This window comes from Sorex fumeus, unplaced genomic scaffold (genome assembly GCF_029834395.1).
Source record: "Sorex fumeus unplaced genomic scaffold, SorFum_2.1 ptg000063l, whole genome shotgun sequence".
Taxonomy (NCBI): Eukaryota; Metazoa; Chordata; class Mammalia; order Eulipotyphla; family Soricidae; genus Sorex; species Sorex fumeus.
The window spans coordinates 67,575,641-67,597,578 of record NW_026606120.1 but is presented as its reverse complement, the minus strand read 5'-3'; the positions used below and the strand labels follow the sequence as shown (position 1 = coordinate 67,597,578).

Genomic DNA, 21,938 nt, shown 5'->3' with positions numbered 1-21,938 from the left:
AGTTTATCTGACAATGTCCAAGGGTTCAAGGGCTGCTGCTCCTGGCTTTGAGGATTATGTAGTGCCTAGCCTCTAATCAAGTGTTCCTATAGGAAACCTGTTCTCCAGCCCATTAAGCTATCTCTACTGCCCCAAGCCTTAGTTTTTGGAGTTTTTACTGTGCTCCACTAAGAGCACATATCTCATAAATGTTTAATTCATTAATATGCTAACTGCAAAGAACTCTTAAGTATTATTTTTATGTGGCAAAATGAGGAAAGGATGATAAGTAAATTTTTCTTAACTTCTCCTGCCTACTTTATATGCATATCTTGTTTAGTTCTCACAACAAATTTATTAGGCAGGTTTTATCTCATTTATGCATGAGAAAACTCAAGCTCGGAATTACTCGATCAGGGGTATGCATCTTTTAAGTAGGGAAGCTGGGACTTTAAGCAAAGATTTAACTAAAAAGGTCATGTGTTTAAAATTATTCCGCACTAAATAATAACACTTTTAGAAGAATATACAGAGAGGTAGTCTCAGGACTTTGAGATAAATGTTTCTTCAATAGTAGATGAAAGGAAGTCTCTCTCTTGGGGAATAGGAAAGGTTAGGGACATATAATAAAAACAAAAAATAAACAACACTTCTATTTATGTAAATATATAATTTAAAAGACAAAAGATCAAGTCATGAATCTAAGAAAAAAGCTTGCATCCATAAGACATTAAATACTCCTATAACTGCTAAGAAACAATCCAAAAAACTTTTGAAAACTGAGTAAAAGAATTAAGTATTCCTCCTTTACAAAAGAGGAATTTTAAAGGTTCACTCAGCATATGAAAGTCAAGTCATTATTTATTAAGCAAATTAAAAACCATGATGACCAGTACCAGCTGAAATGGCTACATTTTAAAACAACAAACAATACCAAGTGCTAGCAAAGATGTGGAGTAACTAGAATTCAAATAAAGTTTCTTGTGGGAGTATAAACTGGTCTAGCCACACTGGAAAATTGCTTGGGAGTTTCTTTCAAAGCTAAAAATAACAACTTCAACTACTCTAAAACCCAGCAGGTAAAATGTGAACTAAATTGGAATTTTGGTAGTCAAAATATGTGCACAGGAGACATTACAGTAGTTTCATTCATTAGAACCAGGCTCTAACAACCAAAATGCCAATGACAGCTGAGAAAATAAGTATATATTTTGTATAGTCATACAATGACACATCAATAGAAAACAAAAAATAAATAAATAAAAGGAACAGCAATGAAAAAATCTTGCAAAAGAAACTAGACACAGAATGCACATTCTGTTCCATACTATTGATATTACTCTGTAAAAAAAAAAGTCAACATTTGTAACTTTTACTGTAACTGTTTTTACCTCTATTGTTGGGAGTGGGGAGGTGCTAATTGATTGGGGTGGAGTGTGAGTAAAGGGGAATCTATTAGGATGCTAGAAATATTCTAGACTTTTTTGGAGGGGGTTACATGTCCTCTATTATCCCTCTCTGTAATATATATGTCATTATCCCTCTAAAATATATATTTACATATCTCTGAATATTTGTAAAATCTATATGCTACATCTCAATAAAAGCAACAAATAAGCAAAACCTAACTTTTGCATCCCAGTGGGGTTAACATTAGGTAAAAGGAAAATAACAAAGTAAAATGGATTTTTTTTTTACATTTTATGAAAAGTTCTCCATTTATATTAAGGTAGGAGAAGAAACATATGTCTGTTGCACTTACAGGCTTTTATTTATCAGACAATAAAACCATTAATCCTGTCACATTTTGCTTAAATCAGGAAGGACACATGAATTTGTTCCCAAATTAATCACTCCCCTGACTTGGTTTTGGGTCTGTTCATGTACCCTCCTACTTTGCCTGACTCCCCAAACTCCAGCCTCACTTACACTGTACATATATATAAATGTCTTTCTCTGACTCAGACCTTTGTTGGGTACAGGTAAGGGCATAAGACAAATCACAAGAAAATAAAGAAGGTACTTTAGATAGAGGTTGAAATGCTATAGAAAGAAGAGGTGCTCAGAGCCTGGATATTTGGTTCGAGTTTAATCCTGTTTTTTTTCATCTGTATGATGATCAACAGACCCATTAAGTTCTAGAAACTCATCTTCTCTCCTCTAGAACTTGGATGCCAAGGGCTCATCTCACAGGTTGTGATTATTTCAGCATTGCAATGGGGCTTTACCTGTCACAATGGTAAAGATCTGAGTTCCTTGAGGAAGATCTAAGCATCTCTGTCACTGCTTGAGGATTTCCTTGCTCTTCATCTGTCATATTTTCTCTGATGTGTATTTCATTTTTGGAACTTAGTGGGTGATCGCCCTGATGGAAACAAACTCCCTGCTATCAGGGAAGACTCAACAGAAAACTTCATGTTTCTTAAAAAGGTTGGCAAATCTCAGCTCTACCATGTATTTTCTATCCTTAGAGATAAAGCCCTAGGCCACCCTCTGTGTCTGACCACAGAAGAAAGAGATGGGAAGCAGCTTGAATGACAAAATGAGTAAGATTCCAACAGAATAGAACTAGTTTTCTTTCTCCATCCCTCAACTTTCTTAACTATTAATTCCCTGTAGTAATATGTATGTATAATTACATATATTGCTCGAGCGGGCCCAGTAACGTCTCCATTGGAGACTTTGTTGTTACTGTGTCTGGCATATCAAATACTCTCGGTAGCTTGCCGGGCTCTCCGAGAGGGGCGGAGGAATCGAACTCGGGTCGGCCATGTTGGCCGCTTGTAAGGCAAACGCCCTACCCGCTGTGCTATTGCTCCAGCCCATATATACATTTATGTATATATAATTACATATATAATGTATGTATGTATATATTGTAGTCAAATACGCAAGATCCTGGACAATAATATAATAGACATTGATGTTTTTCCTACCCTTTTGGTGAAAGTTGACCAAAGAGAAGTTGACATTAGATTCTCTTTCTTTAAAGAAAAAAAATTAAACCTTTGAAAGCTGGAGGGTACAGTACAGTACAGAGGGTAGGGCACTTGCCTTGGATGCAGCTGACCCAGGTTCAATCACCAGCACCCCATATGGTCTCTTGAGCTCACCAGGAGTGATTCATGAAGTCCTTTAGTTGTGGCCCCAAAGCAAAATTAAATCTTCCAGGTAGAGCTGACATGCTTGGTCCTGCTCTTCCTTTTTTTTTATTTTTATTTTTTATTGAATCACTATGAGAACAGTTACAAAGTTTCAGGTTTAAGTCTCTTTCATACAATGATCAAACACCCATCCCTTCACCAGTGTACATTTTCCACCACCAAGAACCCCAGTATACTCCCCATCCCACCCCTCCTCCTGCCTGTGTGACAGATGATATTCATTTTACTCTCTCTCTACTTTGATTGCATTCAATTTTTCGACAGAAGACCTACCATTATTATTTGGAATTTTCTCCAAATATTCAGACCTTCTGAGAAGCCATCATTAGATAGTTTGTTTTCTATTGCTGATAATGAAGAGCATATTGGATTTAGTAATTAAATCCAGAGGGATTTCTGCCAGAAGCCGCTGGGTTCCGAGATTGGTTTGTGTCCCTCTGGGAACATGGCCATTCAGGAGCCGGAGGAGCCGTTTGTGGGCAGCAACTCGGGGTCTCGTCGGGACGGGGAGAAGGGTCGGTTCCAGCTCCCATCCCATGAGGCCCAGCATGTCTCATCACTGCAGGCTCATAACTCTCTGTCCAATAAGCTCTGGAAGATGGCAGTCACCATGCCGCTGCTGAGGGGAAAAGACAGAAGGGACAACACTCTTTCCCACAGGGGGTGGCCCGAGGTTGTAGCTTAATTCACAGTCCAGAAGCATTTGTGTGCCTCTGGGATCGTGGCCATTCAGGAGCCGGAGGAACTATTCATGGGCAGCAACTTGGAGTCTCGTCACGGCAGGGAGAAGGCTGCCCTTCCGTTTTATCTCTATTCTCCCTGAAAGTCCTTTTCTTCTAGGGTTGGTATTTTCCAACTATTTTCCAGCAGTCTTTTGTTTCATTAAAGGCAATTCCCATTTACTATTGTTTGTGATATGGTTAAAATGATATAAAATCTATCCACCCATACCCATCCCTTTCCAAGTTATTTTTCTCATTTATCATACTGTAGATCGATTCATACATTTTAACTACTATGTACCATACCTTTTTATAAATTGACATTGATTTTTCTATACTCCAACTAATAATTAGATTTCCCTCCTTTCATTTTTAACCAGTTCAATTGTGCTGTATTGAATATCCTTGTTTTCTTCTGCATGTGAATTTTTATTTTTTAAGGAAGAATCAGGTAGGAGTGATTAGGTGTCATGAGCCCTAATAATGGAGAGACCTTAATCATGAATCATGCAAACTCCAATTATCATGTTCTATCTGCCGGGCTAGAGCGATAGCACAGTGGTAGGGCATTTGCCTTGCACACAGCCAACATGGCCGACCCGAGTTCGATTCCTCCGCCCCTCTCAGAGAGCCCGGCAAGCTACTGAGAGTATCTCACCTGCACGCCAGAGCCTGGCAAGCTACCCGTGATGTATTCTATATGCCAAACACAGTAACAACAAAGTCTCCAATAGAGACGTTACTGGGCCTGCTCGAGCAAATCGATGAACAATGGGAGGGCCTTTACCTTTACCTCGAGCAATCTGCCATCTGAATAGAGGAACAGGTAAGGATTATCCTGCCTGACAACTCTCCATTTTACTGGGTGGTGCTATTGGTTGACTGAATGAGTTCAACATACATTTACTATTTTACCATACCATTGATGAAAATATAAAGAAACATACATAAATTTCATCTTTTATGAAAACCCAATGCCACTAGGCCCTTGTATGCCCATCACCAAGCCATTACTGATGTAGACTCCCCAATTCACCCATATTAACCAAAGGGATGACATGGGTTCAGAGAACTCCAAGTCTCTGCTTCATTGCTGCATCTAGTCTTTCTCTTAAATTATTGATGCCAGACATGCTACATATTTTGACTTCTGTCTAGAGGGTGGTTATCTTTACTTATGACCTTACACAGGCATTCTTGCTGTACTAATTCTTCTCCTCCAGGTTTATTTTTGCTCTTCATAATTTGTAACATTCAAAGCAGTATCTAGATTTACAAGGAAATGGTCCAAACACAGTGCTTGTCAAACTCGAATGTGTATATGAAACATCTAAGATTATGTTAGAATGAAGACTGATTTAGAAGATCTGGGGTGGGTTAGAGAGTCTGCATTTCTGAAAACTTGCTGATGGTATCAATGTTGCTGGTCTGGGACATTTGGAGGAGGTAGGATCTTACCAGCTTGTGACTAACACTGCTCTGATACTGACCTAGTTCTGCCAAAACTCAGCCCAATGTTACACCAACTTTTGACAAGTACTTTTCACAGTAGGAAAATATACTAGGTTATTTCAAGAATGGATGAGATTAAGCTATCATTTATTCATGGGTACAAATACATACAAATGCATACACCTGTATTCATATTAATTAGGAGGCTAGTGATGTTGCATCTTGGTTGTTACTCAACCAGAGTAAAAGTGAGTATAGAAGTTATACACAATATATTTCTAATGATGCAGCCAAATTTCTGTGAACTTGCCTGAAAGTCCATTGCTAGATCAAAGTCACCTTATCCTAAGCTAAGATTCTGAGACACACCATTATGTTTCATTTATTTCTTTTACAGAATCTTCTGGGTGCCCATTAATGTCCTTCAATAATGAGATACTGATGATGCTAATCTTCTTCCTAATAGCCTGATTCATAGATGTTACAATGCAAACATGTCTTTGTTTTTCTGCCACACGTGCAAACATGCAGTCAGAGCATACACAAAAGCTTGTACTTTTTTGGTGAATGGTAAAATATTACTGAGGCACTCTCAAAAAGGATTGCCATTACCTTGAAGGGGTTATTTAAAATTAATCTGACACAGTACCAGCAACAGAAATCAACCAATCTTCTAGTTGGAAACAGACAACCAAATTCTCTGTTCAATGTCTTGACCTTGAAGTTAAATGGAGCTCTGAAGCGAGGACATTGCTAGAAAGGAGTATACGCTTTAGGGACTCATTTGATCCTTATTCATCAAGTGCCAACCCATATGTGCTTAAATACTGGTGAATGCATACCATTAGCAGAAATTATTTCTAGCATCTTGTATGCTAATAAACAAAGTCTCTAGATATAGGTAAAGATAGGAAGAATTGACTGATGTGAATACTTCTCTTGACTCCTGATGCTCAAAGGGTCTCTCAAATGCTACCCTCTGGAGTGTGTATTATATTCTAGGGCACTTCAAATGTTTAAATAGCAGTTGTTCTCCTAGTGTGAATGAATTTAACATTTTATATATATAAATGTTATATATTTAACATCATATATAAATGTTACATATATATATTTATATATAGCGGGGTTTAAATGAGGATGTTCTAAAACAAATTCATTTATACAATAAAATGAATTCCTCCCTTCCTGCCTTCTCTCCACTTTCCTCTCCCTCTTTCCTGCTCATTTTTGGTAAACTGAAGAATGTCAGTTTCATGCAGAACAACTGCATCTTGCAATACATATAATTTCACTGAAAATTTAAATTCGGAGACAATTTTGTACTGCAAAATCTTTCTTCAGTTATATTGCCACCTGTGATTCTCTCTTCTTGGACCCTGTTCCCTCCCTTATGGAATTTCAAATGACTATGCTGTGTATGCTACTTCCCAACACTCCATTAGTTCTTAACTTGCAAACCAAAACACCAAGAGGCTTTGCAAAACAAAGACTCCTGCAGAAAACAGAACCTGGCCTCATTCATTGGAGGCTTTCTGTAGAAAATCTTTAGTGACTTTAGGGATAGCACAGTGGTAGGGTGCTTGCCTTGCAAACCACCAGGCCTAGCCAGGTTCAATTCTGCCCCTCTCAGAGAGCCCAGCAAGCTACTGAGAGTATCTGGCTCGCACAGCAAAACTACCTGTGACGGACTTGATATGCCAAACACAGTAACAACAAGTCTCACAATGGAGATGTTACTGGGCCCACTCAAGCAAATTGATGAACAATGCGAGGACAGTGCTACGGTGCTTAAGTGACTTAAACATGTCCTGGAGGTCTCTATTTCTCCTTCTGGTTTTTGTTTCAAATACTTCTCTGATACAAATATAATGTTCTCCTTAAGAAGACCATTGGTAAAGAAAAATTTCTCAATTGCATTATATGTGAAAATATACTAATTTCCAAGAAGTCTGTGTGTGTGGGGGGGGAGGGGGTTGGGGTTGGGGAAGGAGGGAGTGTGTCTCATAGATGCAAGGCAATTGGTCTACTACTGAGCTACATCCCTTGCTCAAAAAAATACAGTATTTGTTTTGCATTGCATCCTGTGTTTGGGGATCTACTCTTGACTCAATACTTGGAAATTGTTTCTGGTGGTCTTGGATAGTGCATCTTGGTTGTTACTCAATTAAGAGTTAAAGTGAGTAATTATATCCAATGTGCTTCTAATGATGCAGCCAAGTTTATATAAATATAATTTATGTTTTTTATACTTTATAATATGTTTATATCTATACACATACATATATTAATAATTATTATTAAATCATGAGCAACATCCAAACTGTATCTTATCTTAAATATAGACATTTTTCCTCCACTCTCAATAGAATGCAAGTGCTTGACATGAAATAATTATAAATTACTATCAGGGTTTTCATGCTTCTGATTTTTTCCTACTCTTCAGTGCCTTTTTCTTTTCTTTTTGGGTCACACCCAGCGATGCTCAAGGGTTATTCCTGGCTTTGCACTCAGGAATTACTCCCAGTGGTTCTCAGGGGATCATATGGGATGCTGGGAATCGATCCTGGGTCAGCCGCATGCAAATGCCCTACACATTGTATTATAGCTCCAGCCCCTCCAGTGCCTTTTTCACTTAACCAAATTCAGCTTCATTGAGATAAACAAATAAGATTATAAAATATTTAAAATATGTGTGTCAGATTGACTTGCCATATGTATATATAATGTGAGGACTCCCCTCATCTAATTAATATATCCTTCACCTCAAATGCTGTTTAGAAAATAATTTACATTCTGTTTTCTCAATACATCTCAATTATATATTACAATGTTATCAACTTCAGTTACCACACTTTACACTAGATCTTCAAGCTTCATTTATAATATAAACTGAAGGTTTGGACCTTTACCAATCATTTCCTAATTCCCCCACCCTCATTGGCCCCTTAAATCACTTTTAACTCTATTTCTCTGACTTTGACCTTTCATCTTTAGATCCTCATGTAAGTGAGACCATGGCTCAAGTTTCATTTGGCATATTGCCCTCATGATCTACTCATTTGGCACAAATGGCAGGCCTTCCTTCTTTCTCACAATAGAATGATTTTTTACATAAATGGAATACATGTGAAGATGGACTAAAAAGATGTTCTTAGATATAGTTATAGATATAAAGGTTATCACACACCTTTTTATCCATCTATTGCTCCATGGAAAACTCATTTTTATATCTTGGCTATGGAATAAACATGGAAATTCCCAAGTAAACATGAAAGTAAAGATATTGCATTCATGCCTCTTTTCAATACCTTTGACTATACACCTAGAAGCTGAATTGCAGGGTCATATTCTTGACTTCTTTTGTTTTTCTTAACTTTACACTTTTAGAATTATAGACCTCCACTTGAGTTGGAAATTTTTTTGGAAACTAACCCCAACCATCCCTATTGCCCCATCTTGTAACTCTGTATCTGAGAAGCTGAAAGGCCTCAGAAACACAAGGATTTATGGCTTACAAAATCTTTCTCCTCAGCATTGAGCCCAGCTCTAATGACACCCTTAGGAGAGCTTTACTTTTCTTTGGGGTCCTGGTAGACGGTGGTCAGGTTGACCACATGACAAACTCTCGTATGCTCTTTTATTCTTCCTGGGTACTCTCTCAGGTCCCCAAAGCACAATCCACAATGACATCCAGGTTTGTGTTCATCTGCATTTTCAGTAATCCTTAGCTATCACCTCAGATTTCATTGTGGTGCAGTCCAACAGAGTGATGGAGGGCTGTACTTGGAAGTGAAGAGACATCCCCTGTCTGCTCATAAGGATTGAGAAAGCCTGCCTGTGTCTGAGACTTCCTCAGAAAAGAGGATGGATCTCTGCTAGCATCACCGCTGGATATGTAAGTGGATGCTGGACCATGACTGTTTGAATAAACAATGATTTCAACTCTCAATTTCACCTTCTGCCAGAGACCCTAGTGAGTGATTCCCACATGCGAATCCAATAATGCAGTCCAGCCCATTTTGCTTTCACAGTTGTCTCTGGCGCTTTGATCCATGTTTCACCTTTCACTTCCCATACAGGTACCCCAGTGCTTGGAGGTCAACTTGAAGGCATGGCTGCTAAGAGAAATACTTCGTGTTTCCCCGTGTGCAAGGAGCTGGTCTCAATTCACGGAAAGTGCTCCAGCTTTGGAGCTGAACGGATCTGGCCTCCAACCCCAGCTCTGTCACTGTAAACTCTGGACCAATTGACAGTATTCGACAGAGACAGTCCCTTTGCCATTGATACATTGAAAATAATAAAATAGTAACTACTTCGGGAATCTATAATAAATATTGTATCAAGCATATATGTCAGGCACTTGGTAAATGCTCACTCAGGCACTTGGTAACCCCTTCGGCTTACAAAGTTGGGTAGGGTTCACATCATATCCCCCACCTTTCTCTTTCGTTGTGGAGGAGGAAACTTCCCAGGCAGCGCACAAAAGAACTGAGGGGTTGGACACTGCCTTCCATACTAAGCCAACTGGACCAGGGGGTTCAAAGCCAGGGAGTGAAGATGCAGAGTTCTTCAGAGTGTGGGGTGCCAGGGTCACCTCCACAACCCTGACAGCACCTACCTCCCAAGACTGGGATCCTTGGCGCTGTTCTACTGCTAGGACTGTCATTCCCTCCTTTTCTCCAGTCACCGAGACAACCGCTTCCCCTCTTCCCAGCAGTTTGTATCACTGTCATCCCGTTGTTTGTCAATTTATTCGAGTGGGCGCCAGTAACATCTCTATTCATCCCAGCCCTGAGATTTTAGCAGTCTCTCCTTACTCGTCTTTCCCAATGAATGGAGGCTCTTTCAGGGTCAGGTGAATGAGGCCTGCTATAGTTACTGGTTTGGACATATCGAATATGTCATGGGGAGATTGCCAGCTCTGCCCAGGTGGGCAGGATACTCTCAGTTAGCTTGCTAGGCTTTCTAATATATATATATATATATATATATATATATATATATATATATATATAGCCAAGGCCATGCTGGGACCACTCTCCACACACTTGGATGAGCCTCATGCATAAAAGAACTGGCAGAGGAACCCAGGTGTGTGGGACCCGAGGCTGAGATCTCCAAGCCTGCACGGTTTGGGACTGGACCTGCCAGTAGCTAGACAGTTACACCCACCAACTGCCGTGTAACCCCAACAACGGCCAGGATCCAGAGATTATCTCGCTCAGCTCCTGGGAGAGAACAAGACAGAGTCTTCTACCCTGTGCCTGACTGTCCTCACCAGGGCCCAACAGCTGAAGACCTCCGGTCCCCAGCCAAGGCCATGCAGGGACCACTCTCCACACACTTGGATGAGCCTCACGCATAAAAGAACTGGCAGAGGAACCCAGGTGTGTGGGACCTGAGACTGAAATCTCCAAGCCTGCACGGTTTGGGACTGGACCTGCCAATAGCTAGACAGTTACACCCACCAACTGCTGTGTAACCCCAACAACGGCCAGGATCCAGAGATTATCACACTCAGCTCCCAGAAGCACGCGGCTGCATTTGCGACCGCGCGACATCTTATCATCTCATTCCTACCTTGGACAAACTGGCAGGCTACCGAATGTAACCTGCTCACACAGCAGAGTCTGGCAAACTCCCTGTGGCATACCCAATATGCCAAATACCAGTAACAATGAAGGGTCTCATTCTCCTAACTCTGAAAGAGCCTTGAATATGGCACTTTTTAAAAAAATCTCAGGGCTAGGATGAAGGAGACGTTACTGGGACCTGCTCGAGGCAATCGACGAATAACAGGATGGTTGTGATTGATTGTGATATATATACATATATATTCTTTTTTTCTCTATGAAGTTTAGTTACAGTTTAATGAACCAACAGGACTCAGTCAAGTTTTCTCTCTAAGGAGCAGGTAAAAGACACAGCTCCTTTGCTCAGCCCAGGCCTTTGGAAGTATTCACTGCCCCTCTGAAGCTACGATATCCACCTCCAGGGATTCTGGCCTATTTGCACTGGAGTTGGATACATGGGTAATTCTGAAAAGCATGCTGGGAAATTTTAAAAGGTCATATGGTGTCCCCTCAAAAAATCTGCATTTGAATTTTCTGGTGAGCCATACACAGGCTGTTGAAAAACTCTACTGGTATCAGGTTAAGCTCATCAGCTCTGCAGTCAGACGGGTTCAGATCTTTGCACTTGCACTTGTTTCTCTTTAAACTTTGATTAATGGACTAACCACCTACTAATTTATAAAATGACAATAACTATGGTATTGATCGCAATAACCTTCTATGGGGAATAACTCAGATATAAATCACATTAAGAGGAGACTATAATTACCCACATTTCACCACATAATCATCATGCTTTTCACATATATTCATGAGTATTTTGTGATAACATGTAGCATCTTAATACTGCCTCTCAAATAATTTGGTAACAAGTAATTTTAAGTGACACTGGCAGATTTAAAAAAAAGCTTCACATAATGGTCATACCCCACAGTTTGGAGGAAAAAATAAAGCATAAAATCTTATGATTCTGTGTTGAAAAAAATATGGTATTTGCACTTTAAGCATTTATTTGACTTTTATTTTGGATACACATTGTGAATTTATTTATAACATTGTCTCTGATTTCCAGTTGCATGATGACCTTGGGCTAGTTACCTAATCTCAGGTGCATAGACGACTACAAACAGCGTTCACAGATTATAAGAATCCAACAAAGCAGTGCATGGAAAGTGTTCAGTCTGGTACATAGTGAATACTAAATAAATGTCAGCAGTTATAGCTATACATACAAGTAGAACTTCAATAAAGGGTTATCTTCCTTTTAGTATCTTTAATACATTTATTCAGGAAAATGTCCAACTTGGGTCCTAAATGAAGCCAAATATCTTTCTCATATTTATTTCTCCAGCGTTTAGCACAGAGGCTAACATGCGTCAGGGATGCAATGAATGGTCCCTGAATGTGTAAAGGAATGAAGTATCAGGTAATTTGTATTTTCACTCTCCACATGCTCATGCCCGTGTCTGAAGATTGTGAAAACCTGACTGACCACGGGGCCATTTATTCTGCTTCCAAATGCTGCCAACCTGCCCACAGCTCTAATCAAGAGCAGACCTGATGGATGCTGCCTGTGGAGTGAGCCAGGCTGGTGGAGTCTGCCACTACTGGTTTGTTTATTGCCAAGTCCTTGAAAGTTGAACAGGGAAGGAGAGGGAGGTATGAAGAATGAATCAAGAGCTACTCCCCATCACATGTGATATGAGGTTCTTTCACTCTGGCTTTTTGTTGCTGATAATATAAAAATTCTATACATGGCAGGTCCCGTGCCCGTGTCTTCTACTGGGTGATGCCCAGAATCCTGACAATGATGGAGGCACACCTCTGGATTTCTGGGATTTCATCATTGAAGATGTACAGGCTGTGCTCTAAAGTGATATTCATTGGTGAATGACTATAGTATATAAAGCAAACTGTGCTCCCCGCCCCCATTGAGCTAGTGGTTATTGATTAAAGGGTTTGTTTTTAAACATGAAGGTTAATTTGGTTCTTTGTATTATTAATTCGCATCCATGCATTAATTGAAAGCACAACAGCGCAGAAAGATTGCATTAACTTGATCGCCCTCTACTGGCCATAAGCCAGAGTGCGTACTTGGTTTTGACACGGTCCTACAAAGAAGAGAGTGTGATTTTTGAGTAGGTAGTCAGGGAATTTCCGGAAGTCAGTGGTGAGTACAATAGAGCGACCCGTCTGTAAAACACCTTAACCCACATCCCTAATAGGAGATCGGATTTCATGAATTTGATGGCCAATGAAGAAACACCAGCAGTCTCCTGCCCCTGCGCCTGGCTATTCCTCACCGGGGCCCCTTGGAGGGGAGCGGGTTGAGCTTTCCTCCCCGCCCTGACCAGGGCCGCAGCAGCCGAAGACCTCCAGGACCAGCCACCACCATGCTGAGACCACTCTCCGCACACCTGAAGGTACCGGCAGAGGGACAAAGCCACGTGGGTTCCGGGGCCGAGATCTCCAAGCCTACTCGGATTGGAGTCGAGCATCCTCCACCCAGATCCTCCAAATTCCAGTAGGTGGGGGTCACACCCACCAACTGGCCCCCTGGCGCCGTGTAATCCCATCAACGGCCAAGACTCAGAGACTATAAAAACCAGCTCCCGGAACCACGCGGCCGTGCAACATCTTATTATGACATCTCATTCCTACTTTGAGAAACTGGCAGGCTACTGAATGTAGCCTGCCCACACAGCAGAGTCTGGCAAACTTCCCGTGGCGTACCCAATATGCCAAATACCAGTAACAATGATGGGTCTCATTCTCCTAAAGAGCCTTGAATATAATCTCAGGGCTAGGATGAAGGAGACGTTACTGGAGCCTGCTCGAGGCAATCGACGAATAACAGGATGATCTGTGATCTGTGATCTGAAGAAACACCTCTGGGAACAAGAAAATGTGAGCTCACTCCGGCTCATTTTTTCATGAGAGAAGGTTGGCTCAGTTATGGGCAAGGCCCTCTTGAAGTCTCTGTAACTTATGATGCAGATGTACTCCTGTTTGGGGGTTCTGTGCCCTGAGGAGTTTTGATTCTTTTATTCTGACTTTTAAAAAAAGTGAGGACTGGAATCTCCTTTGAATTTAGAAGATCTGGCCTCAATCCTATCAAAGTGGAGTATTTGAAAATGACAGGGTAAAGGTCCCCAAAGGAGGTATTCTTTTTTTTTTTTTAATTTTATTGAATCACCGTGAGATAGTTACAGGCTTTCATGTTTGGGTTACAATCACACAATGATCCCTCTACCAATGCACATTCCCCACCACAAATATCCCCAATATACTCCCCCTTTCCCACCCTCCCTCTGCCTCCATGGCAGACATTACTCCCTATAATCTCCCTCTACTTTTAGGCATTATGGTTTGCAAAACAGACACTGAGAGGTTATTATGTTTGGTCCTTTATCTACTTTCTGCACACATCTCCCATCCCGACCGATTCTTCCAACCATCATTTTCTTAGTGATCCCTTCTCTATTCCAGCTGCCTTCTCCCCTTTGCTCATGAGGCAGACTTTCAGCTATGGAGCAATCTATCTGTCCCATGTATCTACTATCCTTAGGTGTTGGCCTCATGTTATTTTGTTTTATACTCCACAAATGAGTGCAGTCTAAGGATGGATTCTTAAAACTCTTTAAGTGGGGTTGGAGCAGGTAGGGCTTTTGCCTCACACATGGCAGGCCCTGGTTCGATTCCCTGCATCCCATATGGTCCCACGAACACCGCCAGGAGAGATTTCTGAATGCATGAGCCAGGAGTAACCCCTGTACATTGCCGGGTGTGACGCAAAAAAGAAAAAAAAGAACTCTTCAAGCTTCTGTTTCAATAAAAATGCTCTAGGAAACACAGTCTACCTCTGACAGTCTCCACATAAGTAGTCTGATATATCCTAACATTTTTGTTAACCAGAAAAGAGGTGAAGGGGGCAGGGATTCAACAACAGTTTCCAGATGCAGGTTTTTATAAATTCAAAAATAAAACGCAGTGATCAAAACCAAGGATGATAAATCCCTGCCTAGAAACTATTAGAATAAAGCAGAACAGCTGCCCTCTACAAAGTCAACGTGCAGTGTGATCAGCAACCTCTGACTTCCATCAGCATGTGTGGGATTCCCACTTCCTGGCCTTGGTTCAGTGGGGAGAGAATAACAAACCATTTGAACACAGTGAAATCGCCCTTTCTTAAAACCAATGCTGAGAGATTTGGGGAAAGTCAGAGCAAGGCCATGCTGGAAGGTTTTTATTTCTACCACAGAAGAAACAGAAAATTCTTCATAAGCCAGTGTAAAATTGAAGGGGCTAGAAATCATCAAACCAGTGAAAATTCACCAAGTCACAAGAATTAAAATAAAAAATAATGATGTTCATCAAGATAATTAGCCAATTGTCCACAGGCATTTTTTAAAAAAAAATTTTATTAGTGAAATACCATGAGGTACATTTGTAGACTTACAAATTTTTGTGCTTGGGTTTCAGTTATACAATGACCGAGTACCCATCCCTCCACCAGCGCCCATTCTCCACCACCACTGATCCCAGTATCCCTCCCACCCCCCAACTCCCCCCTCCAATAAATACTTTGATTTGATTCTTTAAAGTCTGGCAAGCTCCCCGTGACGTATTCGATATGCCAAACACAGTAACAACAAAGTCTCCAATGGAGACGTTACTGGGCCCGCTCGAGCAAATCGATGATCAACGGGAGGGCCTTTACCTTTACCTTTACCTAACAAAGAAAGATAGGAGGAAGGGGGGGCGTTCCGGTCCGTCCTTCACGCCCTACCGAGGTCACCAGTTGCCCCCCACGAGCGGCTCTCCAGCACGGCCACAGCCCCAGAAACACAAGGATTTAATGCAGAACCCAACAGCTTGGACCAGAAAAGTGAACGGACTATGCGTTAATCCAGGCCATCAAATCTGCTGGAGGGGAAAGGGTGTTGCCCCATTCGCCCTCTCCTCTCTGGAAAGAAAGATGGCGGCCACATGGGAGCCTTGTGGACAGCAGGCATGAGCCGGGGGAGTGGGGGCGACTAAAACCTCATGGGAAGGGGGGCGTTCCGGTCCGTCCTTCACGCCCTACCGAGGTCACCAGTTGCCCCCCACGAGCGGCTCTCCAGCACGGCCACAGCCCCAGAAGCACAAGGACTTAATGCAGAACCCAGCAGCTTGGAGCAGAAAAGTGAACGGACTATGCGTTAATCCAGGCCATCAAATCTGCTGGAGGGGAAAGGGTGTTGCCCCATTCGCCCTCTCCTCTCTGGAAAGAAAGATGGCGGCCACATGGGAGCCTTGTGGACAGCAGGCATGAGCCGGGGGAGCGGGGGCGACTAAAACCTCATGGGAAGTGGGGCGTTCCGGTCCGTCCTTCACGCCCTACCGAGGCCACCAGTTGCCCCCCACGAGCGGCTCTCCAGCACGGCCACAGCCCCAGAAGCACAAGGACTTAATGCAGAACCCAGCAGCTTGGAGCAGAAAAGTGAACGGGCTATGTGTTAACCCAGGCCATCAAGTCTGCCAGAGGGGAAAGGGTGTTGGTCCCTTCCGCCCTCCTCCCTCTGGAAAGAAAGGTGGCGGCCACATGGGAGCCTTGTGGACAGCAGGTATGAGCCGGGGGTGTGGGGGCGACTAAAACCTCATGGGAAGGGGGGCGTTCCGGTCCGTCCTTCACGCCCTACCGAGGCCACCAGTTGCCCCCCACGAGCGGCTCTCCAGCACGGCCACAGCCCCAGAAGCACAAGGACTTAATGCAGAACCCAGCAGCTTGGAGCAGAAAAGTGAAAGGACTATGCGTTAATCCAGGCCATCATGTCTGCCCGGAGGGGAAAGGGTGTTGGTCCCTTCCGCCCTCCTCCCTCTGGAAAGAAAGGTGGCGGCCACATGGGAGCCTTGTGGACAGCAGGTATGAGCCGGGGGTGTGGGGGCGACTAAAACCTCATGGGAAGGGGGGCGCTCTGGTCCGTCCTTCACGCCCTACCGAGGCCACCAGTTGCCCCCCACGAGCGGCTCTCCAGCACAGCCACAGCCCCAGAAACACAAGGATTTAATGCAGAACCCAACAGCTTGGAGCAGAAAAGTGAACGGACTATGTGTTAATCCAGGACATCAAATCTGCTGGAGGGGAAAGGGTGTTGCCCCATTCGCCCTCTCCTCTCTGGAAAGAAAGATGGCGGCCACATGGGAGCCTTGTGGACATCAGATATGAGCCAGGGGTGTGGGGGTGACTAAAACCTCATGGGAAGGGGGGCGTTCCGGTCCGTCCCTCACGCCCTACCGAGGTCACCAGTTGCCCCCCACGAGCGGCTCTCCAGCACGGCCACGACTCCAGAGCACAGAAACCAATTTCTTAACTATCTGACTTTCAGTAGAAATACTTCCAGGGTCAATAAGTAAAATAGCAGAAATCCAAAACCAACATTTAATTCTTGAACCCAGCTGTAGAAAGCAAATCACGTCACAATGCTTTTTCAGCTTGTCTGATTTGGGGGGGGGAGGGTGAACTAAATAATAGTGGTGAATCTTTTGTTGAAACAATGAATCTAATCAAAGCAGATAGAGTGTTAACTAGAATTCATCTGCCCCACAGGGACTGGGAGGGGTGGGGGGTGGGGTTTTATTGGGGTTCTTCATGGTAAAAAAAAAAAAGTATTGGTAAAGGGAAATGTGTTTGATATTTGCATGACTGAGACCTAAACCTGAAAGCTTTGTAACCTTTCCCACGGTGATTCAATAAATAAATTAAAAAATAAATAAATAAAAAAATAAATAAAAAAAATAATAATGGGGGGGCTGGTATCAAAATACTGAATGTGATCAAAGTAGAGAGAGAGTAATGTGAAAATTATCTGCCACACAGGTAGGTGTAGGAATGCGATATAGGTATACTTGGGAGTTTGGTGGTTGAAAATGTGCACTGGTGAAGGGATGGGTATTTGATCATTGTATGACCGAGATTCAAACACAAAAGCTTTGTAACTCTTCTCACGGTAATTCAATAAATAAACTAAAAAACAACAACAACAACAAAAAAAAGAAAGATAGGAATATTATTAGGCCCATTTTTTAGATAAACTACAGAAACTAAGTATCTTACCTCCAAAGACAAAATCACATAGATACGTGCCATTTTCACACTGAAAATAATGTTTCATTAATTTTCTGAGAAAAATGTATGACAGTCAAAACACAATAGTTGCATATATAGATACATACATATGTAGATGCATGTATATATCTTATAGGCCTGTGCATCAACTTCTTCAAGGAGACTCAGAGAGAAATAAGTCAAGGATTGATAAGAAAAAAACAAGAGGAACAGGTATGAAGAGAAATATTTCAGCTCAATCTGTACTGATTCTCCAAAATAAGAGTTCTAGTCAATATGAGATCACCCAGAATGTTGACTGAGTCCCTAAAAGTGTTTCTTGAAAATACTCCAGGAACTAGAATTCCTTCTTAATTCATTGCTTACTTAAGAAGCAAGCATTGCAGATTAAAGTAGATTAACATCTATGGTGCCTATGGACAAAACTGCAGTTATTCATTTTTATGGGTTGAAAAATCATACAGAGAGAAAAAGTGCCAGAAGATTACATCTAATTTCATCAGAAAACCTCTTTAAAATCTGCCACATCTACCTTTTACTATTATCAAATTAATTTTATTGAGATAATATTAGTCTATAAGAGTGTAAATGTTTATATATTTTAGGCACACGTTGTTACACTCAAGTCAAACAAGAGTCTTGTTCCACTAGTCTCCAGGACTCTTTCAAGCCAATTTTCATCAGATACATATATATATGTATGTGTGTATGTGTATATATATATATATATATTTGTATTTATTTACTTTTGCCTTTTGGGTCACAGCAAGCAATGCTCAGGGGTTGCTCCTGGCTCTTCACTCAGGAATTACTGTTGGCAGTGCTTTGTAGACCAAATGGGATGCCACGAATTGAACCCGGGTCAGCCTACATGAAAGGCAAACACCGTCCCCACTGTACTATCACTCTGGCCCCTTCATCTGCTTTTTTTAAAATGCTACCTCCTACTTGGGCTAGAGCGATAGCATAGCGGGCAGGGCGTTTGCTTTGCATGCGGCCAACATGGCCGATCCGAGTTCAATTCCTCCGCCCCTCTCGGAGAGCCCGGCAAGCTACCAAGAGTATCTTGCCCTCACGGCAAAGCCTGGCAAGCTACCCATGACGTATTCAATATGCCAGACACAGTAACAATTGTCACAATGAAGACATTACTAGGCCTGCTCGAGCCATTAGATGAACAACGGGAGGACAGTGACAGTGACAGTGACCTCCTACTATCCTAGTGCTACCTCCTAATAGCCTAGTGGTTGACAAGGCAGAAACATTGAAAGCATGGTTCATGACATGGTCAACTTCAGAGAAGGTGTATTAAAGAGGCATCCACAAGAGGCATCCACTTCCTGTCAGATTATTAACGGACTTGAACCTGTTCCTCTTGTCTCTGAATTAGGAGGCAATACATTTAATGTCTTCTTTGGTGTCTAAAAGGTATTTTGCTCAATGCCTCTTTTGCAAACCTCAACATCCAAAAGAAGAGAACAGAGGGTAATGCCCTGCCACAGAGGCAGGGTGGGATGGGGGGGATGGGGGGTGGGAGGGATACTGGGATCCGTGGTGGTGGGAAATGGGCACTGTTGGAGGGATGAGTATTTGATCATTGTATAACTGAAACCCAAACACAAAATTTGTAAGTCTAAAAATAAATAAATAAAAGGTATTTTCAAACATGTTTATATATGGAATCACACCCAGTTTGTTTAAGAAACTATAACTGCGTGCTCAGACCCCAGGCCTTAATCTCTTCAACATGACTAGTTGACAGGTAAAAGCTAAAAATATACCAGAAGCGACACCACGTGAATTCAGCTAAAAAGAAATCTGAAAGCTCAGCATGCTCTCTGTGTAAACATGTGACAAAAATCTTCCATAGTCATGTTTTTCAACTGTATCTAAGTTTTCCTTCTTCCGAATTCTTGCAACTTTCTTTGTAATAATTCTTCATAAATGTATATGCATATATGTATGTATATGTACATATTTGCATTGTCCAACATTACTGAACAGCATTCCATGGATTGGATTGAACATTCCTGTGAGTAGAGAGCATAGATGAATGTGTGTCCTATTCAATTCAGGAAGCTGGATAAAATGAGACCTAAGGCATCTGATAGACCAAACCAAGGAGGTTGGTTCTACTGACTGTGGCATGTTGAGCCTCTTGTTAACCTCAACAAAATAACAGCAAGTTACTATAAAGATTTAACGAGATCTAATGCATGTAAGCAGTTGAGACACTCATTTGCCCCTAATAACTGACATAGTGAGGAATGTCACTATTATCATTGTCATCCAGAGAAAGTGACTTTTTCTAGATGTAACTCTGAGGTTGGGTTTAAAAGCCTGCAAGGAAAGTGAAGGCATGAACTCACAAATAAGAGAGTGAGGTAAGCAAGAATAGTGCAGGGTGAGGTCTAAAGCTAACACCTACATTCAGCCTGATCTCATGGGAAACTTTGGGACATAAATATACCAAAAAGTTGACTTTACTTCGGAATGGATACAGCTCTTTGTATTTTTTCCCACCCAAAGTCTTCCATGTTAGTTGATCACTGGCTGTAGACTGCCTTCCTACCCACACTCCCACCCCTAGCCCCCTGCATGGAAGTGAACCCACAGAGGAAGACATGCCAAGCATCTCTCTCATTTGGCTAACAAGGATTCTCTGAGGAGGGCAGCTGTGAGATGACAGCAGCCAATATTGACAACAACTGCACAGAGGAGATCTGGGCAGGGCACCAACATCACCCACTACACTATTATTATATTATCCCATGTCTAGATTTGAGCTTTTGATATGACAGGGGCTCAGTAAATAGCTATTACATTGAATTAAACTAAAGGATCTGAATTAGGAGAGTATGTAAAACCAGTATGAGTAGCTCATGTCTCATCCAGATGTACAAACACTTTGGATACAGCTCTTATATTTCTCCCTTTCACTGGCCCTCATAATTACAAAGACCACAAAGGTAGAGCATGTTCCGAAATTCTTTGACATGTGGCTTATTTCTGAAGCTGACTTCGGTGAATTTCTTTGCTTCCCGTGTTTCAGAGATTTTTCTACCATTAATTACACCTACGCTTACATCCAAATATTCCATTGTGATGCAGATTATCCTTGTAAGTGCATGAATTATTCTTTGAAGGTAAAAGGAATTAATAATGTTTCACTACTCACTGTGACATGTTTCCAAGCATGTAAGTGACAGATGCATTTTAAATGATGTACTTTTTCTTTTCCTAGACATGCAAAGATCCAGATTTAAAAAGAAAGATGTAAGGGTGCTGCTTTCTGAATCTACTAATGTCATGCTTGAATTTCCACCTCCATAAACAAACAAACTCATAAGTAATGTGCCCAGGTCCCCAGTACCTGCTTAGATGAGATGGTATCCTCAGCTTTACACTAGAGAACAACATTAAGACAAATCCCCAGGCCTGCAGGGAAGGAAGGAGGAAAGAGAGCTGGGTTGGTCATCATTAGGATTCTGGAAGAAACACTTTGTAGTTTGTGAGATACAAATACTAATTCTCCTACAGTCAACCTTAGGTTCAATGCTTCACAAATCCTCAGAATCCATATCTGCTGAATAAATCAGCCCCTTTTGGAGATTCTTCATTTGTTGTTAATGAGTGCAGACAAAATATATGCTGCCCAAACTGACCAACCTGCTCTTTCCTCATACTTCCATCTGATAGTCTCTCTTCTGGTAGGGATAATAAAGTCTGTAAATTGTACTCACAAAAACAAGTATTAGTTCTAAGAGACTCTTAATAGTGAGCGGCCTCTCAGCATAATTTGAAATGGGCAAAGGATTGTGGACACCTTCATCACTAATATGAAGTCAAAGAAATGAGTGTTTAACAAACCAGCTGTTGAATTTGGAAAGATTCAAAAAGTTAATCTGCTCCCCCTATTCACCAGAGTTTATCAGTG

General features: G+C 41.7%; 1 protein-coding gene and 1 non-coding gene across 2 annotated transcripts in view; both read right to left on the bottom strand.

Annotated features, from left to right (window-relative positions):
* CA10 (carbonic anhydrase 10) overlaps positions 1–21,938 on the bottom strand; it is a 599,980-nt gene that overhangs the window by 531,385 nt on the left and 46,657 nt on the right. The gene's annotated exons all lie outside the window — the stretch shown is intronic.
* LOC130036308 (U8 small nucleolar RNA) lies at positions 4,312–4,450 on the bottom strand. The gene has a single exon (XR_008794352.1). It is a non-coding gene; the product is annotated as a U8 small nucleolar RNA (small nucleolar RNA).